We start from the raw sequence: 16,102 nt of genomic DNA on the forward strand, positions 1-16,102 counted from the left end.
TATTAATTAATGTAGTAAAGACCAAATCAATTTCCAACTATGTAAAAATTAATCAAAGTAAAAATCATTTTGGTGGAATAAACATTAATTGTGTAAATTATTAAAGAACTTTAAAATAAAATTTAAAATAATTGGTGAATTAAATAGCAAAAAAAATCCCTGAAGAAATGAGGAAAAACTCATTTTTCAGGACTGTGGCTCAGAACATGTCCTTTCAGTGATGGAAAGCTCCAAGGAAGGTAAACTTTATAGCAAATTTTATGGCAACTTCTGGGATAAATTCTTTGCAAATCAGATAAACACAGATGAAGAAGAGCCATACGCAATTGTAATTAAACAAATGTATCAGTGCCTTCTAAGTGTTTAATGCTGGGATGAGCCACCTACCTCAACAGAGTTACATAAGTGCACAACATTACAATGCCAACTTGCTATGATGATGAGTGGCCACTGACATCAGATACTGACTCTGAACAGGATCTTCTTAGTAGAGCTGTGAAAAGTTTTTATGTCAGAACTGTGTGAAATGTTGATGATATTTTAAAAGCAAAGCAGAGCTCTTAGGTCTGCACTGACCCAGGACAAGAAAGTCTGATGTCCAGGTGACAAATACGGTGGGTTGTTCCATTCTCATGGACCATTTGCTAATGGGATATAATCTAATGACATACTCCTCTCTTCATGTTCATGTTGGTTTCTTTTCCTGCTCTAACAACTTGCCTTTTCAGCAGTTGCTTAGTATTTATGGGGAATTAGATATATCTCTGAAATGGCACCACTGCAGTAGTTGGTGCTTGTGGCACTGAGTACATACAAATACACCATCCCCATCACCACGCTCTAGCCTGATAATTTAAATGGGAATAGATAAGCTCTTATATTTTAAAAGCTACCAATTATTATTGGCTGCACACAAACTACTTATGTTTTTATTTCAGACAAAGTGTTTCATAAGTCAGGACTATAATTTTGACATTAATGTGATGGTGATCAGTGCTAAGGACCAGTGCCCCAGGTGACACCACCATTGTAACATCTGTGGGCTAGCAGGTATTTTGCACAGCTTAGTATGCATCTTTCTTGGTTTTTTCCAGCTTATTCTAAATTCACAGAATAAAGGAAAAGGCTTCTTTTCATATTATCAGTGATGCTATTTAAGTCACAGGCTTCAGGTTTCAAATTAGGTTTTGTCTAAATCATGACATAGTCTAATGGGTAAACAACTTTTTTTCCCTTTAAGATACCTTTTTTATTGAATTTATGGCATTTACTCAGGAATCATTCAGGTATAAATGATAACTTTAAACCTCTTCCTCTTTTCTTGGATTCCCTTGCCACCTCCAGAAGCATCTAGCAACAGTAAAACCTTCTGTATCTTGTCTCTATATCATCTAAGAGTCCCTTATCTCCTCCTAACATGCACAATAGTGAGAAATTATTCACTTAGAAAACTAAATAGGATTGTTGGTATCTTAGGCACACTCTCTTCTCTGCAAAGCCTCAGTTAACACCAGTGAGTCACAGAAACAGCAGAGAAGGAAAGTCAATTTTGCCATGGCAAGAGGAGATAGAAGCCTGGCCACCAAGGAATCAGATCAGACACCAGACCAGGGAAATATCTCTTCACAGCATTCACTCCTGGTGTTCAGAACAATTTCATTTGTATACAGTTGTCTGCTAAAGTTAGAGAAGGAATTTAGAGACTTTAGATAAAATCTATATTAATTTAATTTTAGAAATATCAGTGTCTTAAAAACTTTTAAAAATATAAAATGCATTAAATTTTCAGGCTTATTTAATTGGTTATGCTAGAACTTATGAATAGTTATTTAGAAGCCTAATTTCACAATTTTGAATATAGATTTTCTTTTCTTTCTAAAAGTAACCCTCCCCTCCCCTTCTCCCCCACCTCAGTGTAGCCTTACTTTGAAGATTTTTAAGAAAAAGATGGCTTAAAAATGGATGTTAACTGTGTATTAGTTAATTATGATTGACTGTCATCATTAGTGCTGTGTGTTAGATGCTGTCAGATCTGGGTTAGAAGAGAGATTTGCTGATTTCAGACACTTAAAGTGGAGAGGTGGGACCAGAATGAGGTGGAATAAAAGATGCCGTTTATCTTTCAAATAGATCAGTTTAAAGGGCATGTGGCTTCACTGACTCAGTTCCACTTAGACATGTATGGAACTAGAATCAAGAGTCAAATGTCTTTTACACTCTTGGGAGAGTTTCTTTTCTGTTTCAGAAAAGGAGGTAAAAGAAGTCACAAGTAGAGCAAGACAAAGTAAAAAGAGAAGGAATAAATGAAGTATAAAATCTTACTAAATAGTAAACACTTATCTTTTTTATTGTTTCTGTTGTAAGTGAGGAAGTAAAGAAAAGAAAAATAAGCTGTTAAAAAGGAGAAAGAAACATAAAGTCAGCATATTGTGGCTTATAAAGAGCTGGTGCAGATAGGTAACTGTCCACATTGGAAAGTGCAACACGACATCTGTTTTCAGTTATTGTATTTCCAAACTTTGTGATTAACACCCCTGTACAGAACATCATTCCACAGCTATTTATTAAACAAAATCTTTAGGATCAAATTGTTAGCTTGAATTATATCATGAATAAAGATGAGAGTATTTACACTGCAAATCATAGTTATTTCCCTAGCTGCCTCCTAGTTCCTGGAAGGACAGTAAATTGCTTAGGATCTAGGCTGCCTCAGTGTCTTGAGTGGGCCAATTCAGACTGATTTACTGATCTCTCTGCTAGTTCGTTCTCTTTGGCTAAACATAAGGTTTGCTTGCCTTGGTGAAAAATTCCAAATGCTTTCTCCTTCAGACTTTCAAGGACTGTAACCTACTCACCAGGTATCCCAAGAGCTATCTCAAAATGAATTTTCCTGTTGTGCATCTGATAACAGTATTTGTTGTTTGTCATGCACAGCCTCTTCTCTGAAAAATCCATTTTGAATTGAGCTAATGGCCATTCAGCTGTGAAAAGAAATACAGCATAGAGCAATGCTAGAATTGATTGGACCATGAGATATCATCACAACCTGCATAACAATAAACCAAACTGTTCAACAAGCAGTTGACTTAAAATTTGACCTACATTCACCACAACTTGGGAGAAAAAATCTGGGACAGTGTAATCTCACTATGAGACAATAAAATGAAACTTTTTAAAATAACTTTCTCATGATATTTTAATTCTTTCCTAAGTGGTGCTATTTCTCTACTCAGCTGTCCCATTTTTCATTTTAAGAGTTCATTTACCCAGAAATATTTTCACTTCTCTCTCTGATTTGTTTTAGCTGCAGGGAAGGCTTCTTCCTATGACGTTGTGCTCATTCTGAATGTTTCATTAGGTACTTCAAATACTCAACATGCAATAAACTTTTTCAAGGAGTGTATTGAAGAAAAAATTATTGATTAAACTTTTGTTGATTTCCTTTTGAATTTGGAATAATGCATTTTCTGCTTACTTTGTGATTCTCTTGCAGTTTTGTTTTACAGATTCACTTTTGCAAACAAATCATATTTTAAGACTGACAAAGTACTCATATTCTTTTAGTAGAACTTTTGAATGCTTGGAGCCCTTTCAGTGGGTCTTGTGCTGTTGGGTGGGCTTTTGTCATTCTAATTGGGTTTCATTCATTTTAATAACTGAAATAAGTTTTAATTCTGAATTATGTCCTGCCTTTTTCCTTCATTGTCTCTTCTGAATTGATACAATTTCCTAGAATAACTTGTATCTTGGGTTTTACAGGCTTTCACAAGTCCCTTTTGTAATGTGCACATGTGAAGGCTATGAATACATAGAGTATAATAAGACATATATCTTATGAAAAAATACAGATGATATTAATGCTAAATGTATATTTCATTTTGAAACTGAGTCTAGATGGTATCTTTTGCAGGGATGCAAGGTCATAGGCAGAGATGATTAAGTCAGTAGAAAACATGGTTATTCAGGGACTAATATTTTTTTCAACAATGTTTTAAAGGAAAAAATATTTTTTAAACATTAAACTACTTTTACCAAACCATAGTCTAAAAGACATATTGAAAATTAAATTTTGCTTTTCACAAGTATACTTCTAAATATTATAGGATTTACAAAGTATATGAAGTGCAGGAGGTTGTTGGCAACTCTAACCTGTTTTATTATTACTGAAAATCTGCAAGACTTGAGTAGCAGAATACAAATAAAAGTATTGAATGTGATTTAAAGAGTCAGCTGTACAAATCATGGACTTTGGAAGAACTTTCTTTAACTGACAGTGAATCAGTTAACAAATGATGTCCACTACAATCACAATGAAAAATCTTATCTTAAATAGAAGATGTGTACGTAGTGGATACAGAAATGGAATTGATGACTTAGTTTCACTTGGTCCTTCTCTCCAGGAAGGGATATTGTGTTGCCCAATATCAGCTCCTTCCTGTGTAAAACATAAAATAAAAGGAGAGAGAAGGAAGTGAAATACTGTGTTTCATTTCAAAATATGGTATTAAAGAAAAAAAAAAATAGAATGTTCTGCAAGAAATAGGACCTTTGTACCAGAGTTAATGCACATTTGGAGATTAATACAATCTTTAAAGTATTTTATAATGGATTTTTACTTTTGAAACCTAGATTCTAAAGAAACTAAATAAATGAGCAAATAAAATATACTGTTATGATAGTTTCTCCATCAATTTTCCATCAACATACCCACAAATTGTAGAAATATTTGATCCATTTTTCCAATACTAAATAGTGTAATGAACTAGTCTTTTTCAAGGAAATAATCACAGACTGTTGCCATGAAAACCTCCTTTAGTAATAATGATCTTATTTACTCAGAAATTAAATAGCCTTAGTATTAGGACTTAGATTTAAATTACTTCTACTCTGGCCTACAGTTTTCTTTCAAAATACCATTGTATATTAATTCCACAGCACTTTAATGTATCCCCCTACATTCTAATAAAACAATACTTTATGCTTTCTACCTCCATCTTAATTACATTCATGTGGAAATTCTTCAAAGTAACTGATACTTCCAGTGAAAATGTGGTTGTTACCACGGAGATGAACTCAAGTTTTCCAGCTGCCATGCATCTAAAAGTAACTACTCACATAAACAACCCACTAAACATGGAACAACCAGAAAACCCCAAAGAGTGTAACTGACCTAGCAGTGTATGTGAAGTTTTCTTTAACATACGACAGGCTGGAGAGAGAGCAAAACCGTATAATTACATTTTACAGTTTCTACCATGTATTGTGTTTACCAAATTGTGAATAAGGAAATGTTTACTTAGTTTTCAACTGTTTAATGTTTTTTTTTGGTTCTACCTGATGTGATTAACTTCTCTGTGAAACAGAGATACAAATACTAGATTAAAAAATATTAAGTGTTATGGTATTATGAAAAATATGGAAAATAATAATTTTTTATATTGTGAAATCCCACTGGTTTTATTCTGAAAATTATTGTATATTTTTAAAGTATATTTTGACAGGGAAAAGCATGCAGCATGGATTTTAGTAGTGTGTGGAAAACCCATGTTATCTTTTCAATAACATGTATATTTTGTATGTACATTATTGACTTCAGATTGAGTTACAGATTTGAAACACCTAAATTTGTTTTGGACTCTGACTATGGGATAAATTTACATTGTTAATATAGATGTCATAATAAGTTTTGAAACATGAAATACTGACATTGAAGGAAGAAATGTGACTGCATTAGGAAATAGAATGGTTAACCATGTTTGTGCTAGGTTTAAGCCATTTCCAAATGGCGTAGGGAAAAAAAAAATAAAATGTCATTAAATTTAAATAATAGTCATTGTAGAGGGTAATGCTGTTTAACTCTCTCTTACCAGCTGAGAGTTAATTTCTCCAGTTACAGTAACTAAAAGAATCAAATGTCTTATTTCTGCTGACAGCTTTCAGACTTCCCCTCTTCCATCTCTGTCACACAGTCTCTTAAGAAGACTTGCAAAGTCCTTGCCGTACAGATAACTTTGTTGTCTCAAGCAATGATATGCATGAGACTATCTATGAAGGGAGAGACCACTCCTGTTAAATTGGATGGTGGAATTGAAATTCATCTTAAAATAAGAGTTTTTCAGAGGAAAGAAACAAACCAATGGCAAAGGAGACACAGAGAGAAAAACAAGAGAACAAAATTATGAGTAATCCTTAAAAATGAAACAGTGTAACTTCCTTTAAGATTGCAGGTTATCTTTTTTCCCTTTTTTACAATCTTGATATGGCACATCACAGTTGACAGTCAAGAGTGAGAAATGCCTGGAGGCCAAGCCTTTGGGTGCTTAAAATTACTTTACTGAGGGGCTAATGGAAAGAAAGCTAAAAAAGTCCTGTGGTGGATGATCCTTTTGGAGATTTACTGCTTTTCAGTTCTGCTAGGTCAAATTTGGAATCTTCAGTTAAACCGTAAATTTTGATTAATGGAAAGTTTTGATGATCTTGTACTTTGGCACAAACATGGTTTAATAGTTCTTCAAAAGTCCTTAATTCACATACTTTACTCCAAGAAAACTGTCTGACGGTCTTATTGCTCACAAACGATAATGCCCTTCAGAGTTTTGTTAATGTTCATTTGCAGGGAATGTTTGTAAAGCTCAATCAATGAAGACTGCATTAGGTGAGACATTGAAGGGATTAAGGGAACAGAGAGAAGTATGTATAGCACAGCTTATCTGGGAGGCAAAAAGCAGCTTAGTAGTGCTGATGTACTTTTTCCACTCTCCATAAGTTGTTTGAGACCAATAGCTGTGGACAGAAGTTCAACAAAAGGCCAACATTTTGCTGTGCCTGAGTGGAAAAACCCAGGTCCATTCAACCTGATTGCATTACACGTGCCTTTCTACAAGGTAAGCTGAATCTGCTGTGCACTGTTTCCTCTGTTGTGTTCTGCGAGGATGGGGCTTGTTATTTAAGTGCTTAATACTGCATCCAGAATATGAAGAAGCTAACCTTAGCAATGCCAATTTGAACTCTTGGGTTTGGCTTGTTTAGTGTTTTTTACTGGCAAGAAAGAAAAACATACATGGTAAAAATGTGTATCTCAAAAATAGTATTGCATTTGTAGAATCAGAGTCTATTTTACAAACACTTTAATGTAATTTCTGAAAACATTATATTCATCTCCAAAGGCAAAATTTATAAAATTTTATGTAGCAAATATAAATTTCACACTTGTAGTATGTTTTGCATTTTGTGACTGCTTTGAAGGAACATCTGTTTTGTGAGGACTATTCAAACTTTTTAGATGATCTATTAAAATCTTAGAGACTCTGAAGCATGCTATTCTTGAGCCAAAGAATGGGGTGAGTGAGAAGGGACATGTTGCCTCTTTTAGCACCATGTTAGTGTCCAGTGCCACTTGGGAAAAGCATGTCCTGATAATAAAGTCACTGAATAGTATTTTTACTTTATAAGTATAATAGTATTATTACTTTAATGTAAGGAAACTGATGGACAAGTAGATGCTTTCTGCCATTAAGACACACTTTCAAAAGTTGCATAGTCTTCTGGCAGCCTGGAGGACAAAGTAAAGTGCTAATACAAGAAGAAAGGAAAGAAAGAGCTTTATACTGCCATTTTACATTTAAGCAAAATTTGTTATACTGACTGCTTTTGTGATAAAAGTTTTTTCTTAAAAAAAAAAAAAAAAATCAAAAAACCAACTACATGCGCAGTACAACACAGCATAGTATCTATAAACTTGCTATTACCTCAGTCAAAACCTGTGCTCTTCAGCCAGAGAAAGACAAACAGGAATCTGAAAAGATCCCCAAGGTTCTAAAAAGTCTCCTGCAGTTACAGTCACATCTATACTGGGAAATTCTGCCAGTAAGCAGGTAACAATAGCAGGTGCTGATCTATATGTTATATTTGATTTATTGCCTTGTTAAAAATGTCTTCCTCAAGAGAAATTCTGTCGGAGATTTCCGTGCCTCCCATCCCATCACCTAGTTTACTGTTGGGTAGAAATGGTTCACCTGAAGAATTCAGGGTGTTCTAATCCAAGGAGTCCTAGTTCCTTTTCCTGTTAAAATCTTATCCCATGTCTAGGCCTTTCCTCCCATGGTCCCCTATGACTTCCCTTTGCCCTCACTGCTCTCTCAAAAGTAGATCCTGTAGTTCAAAATGTTCTCATCGCCATTTTAGAAACATGATGAGTGGTTTCTACAGCATTTCAGTTCCTAAACCACTATGTATTAGCTTGGGAATGAGAAACTTTAAGGTGATGAAAAACTGCAACTGTTTCAGGTTCTGTCAGACACTTGGCAACACTTTCTGCACCCTGTGAACTGGTGCTTCTAAATTTTTGAAAAACAGCTTGGCAATGTTACGAAGTATTAACAATATAATTAACTGTATATGTGCAAATCATTCAAGTGTGGAGCTTGCCTCCTGAGACTCTTAGGGATGGAAGCACTAAAAGATATAAGGGAAACAGGTAACTCTGTACTGATACGTGCCAGTGCCCGAGTGGTTTCAACCAGGATGATAGTTGTGCAGATGGAGATTCTGAGTCCTATAGAAAGGTGTTCCTAAACAGTGCAGGAAACAAGAACTAACACATCCCAAGACATCAGAACTGTGTTTATGGGTACATTCCACATGTCAATCCCTAATGCTCTTTGTGTGTACAAAGTATTTTTGTGAGTACAACTTTAGCACTGGGAGATCTGGCTGATTGTAATACTGTCTTTATGGACCTTGTCTGCTGTTCCACAAATGAGGAATATGACACTGTTAAAAAGAAAAAAGATTAAAATGTTAAGTGGAAAGAATAAAGCTGACAGCAAGCTGCTCCTTCAACAGCTAGACAGAAGTTACAGAAGCCTTTCATTAATGTGCTTGACTGAGGGTGACTTAAAAGAATGCCTTAGAGTGCCAGGCATCCCTCATATACTGTGATGCAGCTCTAGCAGAGTCAAAAATGGCTAATCATTGTAATTGCTTGCTGTACTTGCTCAAGCACACATAGTAAATGATTTGCAAAAGCCCATTTTAAATTAAAGTTCTAATGCAATATATCATTAGACATAAGCAATAACATTGCCCAGACACATTAACAATAGCAGTCAAACCTTATGAAAAATAGTTTTATATAAATTTCATATTTAAAAAAAATTGACTGTGAGCTTTTTGCTTAACCTTGTACTATATTTGAACTCATCCCTGTTTTCTAAGTGACAGAGCTAATGATCTGACTGTTGTCTAAGTTTGGGTGAACGGCTTTGCTGCTTTGAAATATATTTCCTAGGCAGCTCAAGTGTAAACATTTCCACAGACGTGGAGGTTTTGTGGGTGTCTTTGCAGAAGTTGTCTTTGCTGCCTGAAAATGACAAACTAGCCTGTTGCACTTGTCATTACATCTCCAGACTGGGCTACCTTCTCCAGGAAGCATTTCTTTTGATCTTGCCTCCTTTGCTATGTCAAAATTATGACCTGTACATAAATTTTCCTTTTGTATTCCTGAAAGTGGATTTATTATTAACAGTGAATTTGCTTTCCTTAAATCTTTCCCACAAAATATTATCTGTAGGAAATAGTGTTAAAAAATGTTCAGTCATTTTTCATGAAATTGCCAACAACATTAATATAGCATCTGATTATATATCCTGTATATTTTCTTAATTAACAAGAGGCAGCCTTCCTCTTGCCATATCATCTGGTATACTACACACACCTACATAGATCTATTAATTTGTGATAGGTTTATACATTTAAAAATTGTTACATTTCCTTGTGTCCATGGAGCAATTGCAGAAGCTTTTCAGGAACCTTAAGAAGACAAGCTGCTGTCACAGAGCTTTTATTCCAGCTTCTATTGTCTTCTAAGAAGCAGAGATTTGCGGGGAAGACTGTGGGACTTGGGTCTGTCATCATGTTACTGCAGGGTGAAAGCCCTGCTTGCTGCGCTGCTGCAGCAGGAAAATGTCATGCTGAGAGGAAACACAGCTGATTCGAGAGACAGAGCTACACAGTGGACTTCTGGGGACATTAGAATGCTGGTCACCACAAGAATCTGCTGCATGTCTCTTACTGACACTCTTGCCTTAGCTTTGCAAAGAACAGCAGTCCTGAAACATGTCTGCAGCAACACCGGGGTGCCAAAAAACCATAGGATAATTGTAAAGGCATGGGTTCTGGTATCTGCAAGCAAGGCTTCCAGGATCAAGAATTTTTGTAAGTATAAGTAGTTATGGCATAAGGGAGAAACAGAAACAAACCCAGAAATACAAATAATATGCAGTTTCTCAAAGAAATAATTATGAAGGAAATGAAATATTATATTTTTTAAACGAAGAGTGGACGGCGAGCGAGTGGCAGAGCTGTGATTGCTCAGCTTTCATCCCTCTGGGCTGAGGTTCACTGGAATTAATGCGGCTCCCCGCCGCCACCGGGGGGCGATGCTCTCCCAAGTACTTCGGGAAAGAGGCACAAATTTCACATTCCGGGCTGTCCCGCTGAGATGTTAGCATGACCATGGGTCTATTTAAAGAGGTTTCTAGAAGTAAATTTTGAAAGGAAAGAATATTTTGGCAGCTACCTTTTAGTCACGTTCCTAGAATTCTTGAATCTTTTACTAAATTCAATTTAAAAGTTAATTTAGAAATGACTGTGTCTTATGGAACTGGAATGTTTAATGCATTCTCCTTGACTTCAGTTAATGAAAATTATTATTAAATATCTTATTCCTGCTTAAAACTCACAGATACTCTCACAAGACGGTCATGTTCTTAGTCTTCATTGTCAGTTTGTAACCATTAACCTAACATTAGTTAATACTTCCCTATTTATTATCCATATACTTTTGAAAAATTTATAATTTAGTACTCTTTTACTTAAAGGAACAAAAGCTATAAGCTTTCCAAATGTTCAGAGTATATATATTGTTTACCCCTACTATTCTTCAGACCTTTAACCCAAACGTGTATTTCATTCCCTGCAGGTGCATTGGCATTGTATACAGGACAAAACAACTTCATTTCAGCTGCATAAAGCAGTTGTCTATAGTGAGTATATCTCAGTAGGATCAGAGAAATGTTGAACTGAAAAGGGAAATACCTGGCATTCAAAAAGTAAAAAGAAAAAAAAGAAAAAAAAAAAAGGGAGTAGTGGTACTATAAAGCACAAATTTGTTATAAATCAAAACCCCAAAAATGTCACCATTTACCTTTCAGTTTCATTTACTGTAACCTCTTAAAAACCTCCCTCCAAAAATCTAATAAGAGATTAGAACAACAGGCATTTTGATCAATATGTACGCACACTTTTTCAGATTGGTAAAAACACTTTGAACAAGTTATGGAATGGACAATTCTATTTTAAATACCCAGTTTATTATTAAGAGACAAACATTCATTGCATGCTTTATAACTCTCTGTCTTTTTATATTATTTATGTACATGGCCTAAGATAGGAATAATCAGGTTCAAAACAAAATTTCAAGTCTTTAGTGATTAGTACAAACTTCTGGCATTTGTAATGCCACTTGGTGTATATTGATCAATGCAGCCTATTCATTTAATGTGGAAGATGTAATTTGCTTCTGTTGTTCTATTTCTGTGCAGCACTATCAGAACAATCTCTGAGAGGAGGTATCAACATGATTTCCGAGGCACAAGTTTTAGGACACTGTAGAAAAATGTCTGTTCCATATCTCAAAATATTACCTATCCCCATAGCTTCTGTTTTGGTTTCTGAGAACTATGGTCTGTTTTGGAGCTAATTTTCATACTACCGAGGTAGTTACAGGTTGATATCAAAAATCAGAAAGCTCTATGTCATTCACTCATTGCTGGTGTCTAATATTCTCTTGGTGCCTGATTCTCTCCCTCTCCCAGGGGTACCTTAGGTGAAAATGTAATTGTTTATTGTGAGCCTCTCTCAAAAAGAAAGGATTGAGTAACCCCAGCGTTATGACTCTGTTATGTGGTCAACAATACAAAAAGTTACAGGGTAGTGGAGAATGGTGACATTCCTCCACCTTGATTAAAAGGAAGTCTTTTATCATGTGGCTAAAATTGTTCCTGCTCTGTAACTTTGAATCTGAAGGAGACCCTGTTACTAGAATTAGGTGATTATTTGATATTGTTTTGATAAACATGAGGCTGGATGCTGTGCAGGATATTGGAAAAACTAAGACATTGAATTCCTACAATTAGTCTGGATTTGCATCCTTTAATGAATGCAATGCAACCCCTCCTTCAAAGGTGTTAACAGTTTGGGGTTTGGATTCTCAAAGATGCTGGTGTATTTCAGTTCCTATGTTCTTGTCTCTCTCTTTTGCTATTGAGTGTATCATTCAGAGTGATACATGAAAATTAAATTTTTGTATAGAATCCAGAACTGCACTTGTACAAAAGAGTGAAAAAATCTTGAAAGGCCCAGCCTTCTTTCTCTCTTACAATTTGAATGATGACTTCTATTTGGTGTTTGGAGAGGCTATGCTGGGTATTAGGGGTTTCTCTCAGAAACACAAGCAGCCTTCTCCAAATGAACTCTGGAGCAAGGAAGACGTAATCTAGGTTATTATCTGTAATATAGGGAAATTATGTTGCTTACACAATGTGAAAGGAAATTTGGGATCCTTTGTGTTTACCTTGATGATATGAAGGTGAGGAGAACTATAAAAAATTAAAAAGCAAAGCAAACAAAAAACACCCAAAAATAGCAGTGAGAGATCAGATTTATTTGCTGTTGCACTCTCCTGGGTTGGTATGGTTAAGATGGGTGTTATATATGTTAATATAATAAAAGCGTAGATCATAATAATTTATTATGGTGACATATAAAAAAAACAAATCTTTTTTAAAAAATTCAAAGTTGTACTACTTTGTTGTGTATTAACATACCATTATTTTACTCAAATAAATTGGGAAACTATTGGACATATAATGTTTTAAGCTAACAAAATATCCCAACAATTATTCTTTGAAAAGCTATTAATTAAAAGTCAACTTGCAGTCTAGTATGCAGCCTAGACGCATGCAAAGTGAGAGGAAGGGAAGAAGGAAGTTTCATCAGCTGTGTCAGTACACTTCTGCATTTCTGTTGAGCTCTATAGGAGTCTCCAGAGGAACTGAGGTCTACTGGTGGTGTACTGCTGAATCTAGGGGGTAGCTCAGTGGGTTACCATCAGACTGACAGTAGCATCTTCACTGCTGTCCAGAAAGGCTCCGTGGGATAACAAAATACACTGTAGAAAAGCACACGATCCCTATTCAAGACCAGAAAATTTCAGTAGAAATGTTAAACCTGTGACAAATCTATTTAAACCTAGCTGGATTAAATTCTGGGTAGATTAGAGATGTTTAAAGCCCTATACTTGTCAAGGTAAGTGGAGGAGGTTGAGCAATGTCTTCTCTCCACTTTCCTCTGTATGCACAGCCATTTGGCATACTATGTGTCTATGCTAGGGAGAAAATGTTTGCTACGGATGCAGAAAAACTGCCATCTCAGAGGGATTTAGGTTTGAGATTGGAATTATGGTAATTCTCCCCATGGTATCTTGTGCCCTTTGAAACAGATTATCCTAATGGAGAATCATCTTTAAGTAAGGGGCATGCAAGTTTCCAATAGATTTATAAATTGCTTTCCAGACTCCTCACAATGTGTGCAATATTTCATTCCTTTCACATTTTCTTCTATGTCAAATTGAGATGAAACATCAATGTCCTATAACTATTTGTAGAATCCAAAATTTAAAAAGGATTTTTTCCTTTCATTTTAGTGTTTTAATTGCCTGGAATTGAAAAAAAAATTGATTTTAATTGAATATCAAATTACATCTACTGGTATCTCTAAATTACTTCTTTATTGCCTAAACACTATGTTCCTATTCTCTCCTATGGCCTACCTAAGAAGCCAGATGGTTAGAAATTTCCAGATCTTTGACCAGGCTCTGTGACAAATCTACATCATCTACAACTCCTTGCAGTTTCCTTTGGGGTTTAGACCTATCTGGCATACAGTGTTGAGGACTCAGAAACTTAGTCTTTGAAATACAGAAACTACAAATTGCAGCCAATTAATTATGACAGAAGCTACTTTTTAGTAGGTCACCTAAATTTTGAAAAAATGAAATTTCATTTTGGTTCGATAAAGTGTTAAATTTTGCTGTGTGAAAATGACCACAGAATAAACAGAATTATCTTCTTAGAAGAAGAAATTATTTTGCACTAACACATTTTAACTGTTTACCTGGAATATTTGTTAATTGGAGTGCCATAGAACCAGAGTTCCTTTTCTGTGTTCCTTGGGTTATTTTCTGGTGGTAATTTTGTGGTTTATTTTGTTTTTTTTTAATTTTTATTTACTTTATATGTTTATTTTGTTTGATTGTGGGGATTTTGTTTATTTGTTTTAGAGCTTTTCCCCCTGATTTTTAATGTATTAAAGGTGATGAAAAAATCAAAATAGTTACAAGAATGATTGTGTGGAAAAATATATAGTTCCTAGATGTCCTGATTAAGACAAGCTGCCAAGTGTGAAACACTGCTGCCAATTCAAAATGTCCAGTTCAATACAGAGAGATTAGGCTGGAAACTGAAATAATCTATAAATTAGTGCCAATCTACTTCCAATAGCTTCATCAGTCCTGGTAATCTGGAAGGCCAACTCTACTCTAGATCAGTGGTGTTTGTTGTGATCTTGTTCCACATCAATTCTCCACTTCTGAAATAGACCATATATATGATTATTAAGATAAAATGCAGCCAAAGTAGTTAACTGAAGAAAGTTATGGGAACAAGAGAGAGATGAAAAAAGATGAAAAGGAATAGGCAAAAGAGAAACCACGCATCTGTATTCTGAAAACCACAGAAAAGGAAATGAATTGAAAATAAGTGATTTTGAAAGACAGGAAGTCACAGAAAGATGAAAAAGGTATTGGTGGTTTTAATAAATGAAATTTCCCTGAAGAATTGTGCCATTGTGAGGTTTTTTCCCTGCAGTAAATTTGATATTTTCATATTTTAAAATTGGGTAGAAATGTGCACAGGCTCTTCTGGGTTATATCCTAAAAATTCTATCTTTTTTTTTTTTTTTTTTTTTTTGCAAGATTTATGATCAATTTAACTTAGTTTTAAATTATACAGAAGGTTTAATGATTACAGTACATTCATAATAAGAAAAGAAATGTCATTTCAGAGACCTAGACTTTATATGGAGGTTATTTGTAAGAAAATTGTAGTTAATTACATAGCCTCCTCTCACTTCTGACTGAATTGGTAACAAGGTAAGACGTACAGCATGTGTGATAGTGCCTACAGGCCCAAAACAAATTAACTTAATGGGCACAAATGTGTACTCCTGTCAAATTATGTATTTGATTAGGAATGGACTTGGCTTCAACTGTACATGTGGTTTTGCAGAAGAAAAATAAGCCAGTTAAACCCATTTAATTCTGAAATGTCTTACACAGGTCTAGAAACAGAGCCAAAGAATAGATATGGTTCGTGATTGAACTGTAAACCTGAGATTCCTCTTCTGTTGTAATTCAGTTTCCTTTAATGCTCACACGGCTCCAAAATCTATCATGTTAACTTAGCAAAGCTTGACTTTCATAGCAAAATTGTTTTGAATATGTGCAGTCCTCCAGATTAACATCAGGTTGGGTGGGAGTGTTAATCTGCTGGAGGGTTGCAAGCTCTACAGAGGGATCTGGACTGGCTGGATCAGTGAGCTGAGGCCAACTGTCTGAAGCTGAACAAGGCCAAGTACTGAATCCTGCACTTCAGCCACAACCCCATGCAGCACTGCAGGCTTGGGGAACAGCAGCTGGAAAGCTGCCTGCTGGAAAAGGACCTGGGGTGCTGGTCTACCAGCAGTGTGCCCAGGTGGCCAAGAAGGCCAGTCACATCCTGGCTTGTATCGAAAATGATGGCATCAGATTGTATCAGCAGGACCACGATAGCAATTGTCTCCTGTACATGGCACTGGTGATGCCACATCTGGAATCCTGTGTTCAGTTCTGGGCCACTCATACAGAAAGGACATTGGGATGCTGGAGCAGGTCCAGAGAAGGTCAACAGACATGATGAAGGGTCTTGAGCACAAATCTTATGAG

This window comes from Anomalospiza imberbis, chromosome 4 (assembly GCF_031753505.1).
Source record: "Anomalospiza imberbis isolate Cuckoo-Finch-1a 21T00152 chromosome 4, ASM3175350v1, whole genome shotgun sequence".
Taxonomy (NCBI): Eukaryota; Metazoa; Chordata; class Aves; order Passeriformes; family Viduidae; genus Anomalospiza; species Anomalospiza imberbis.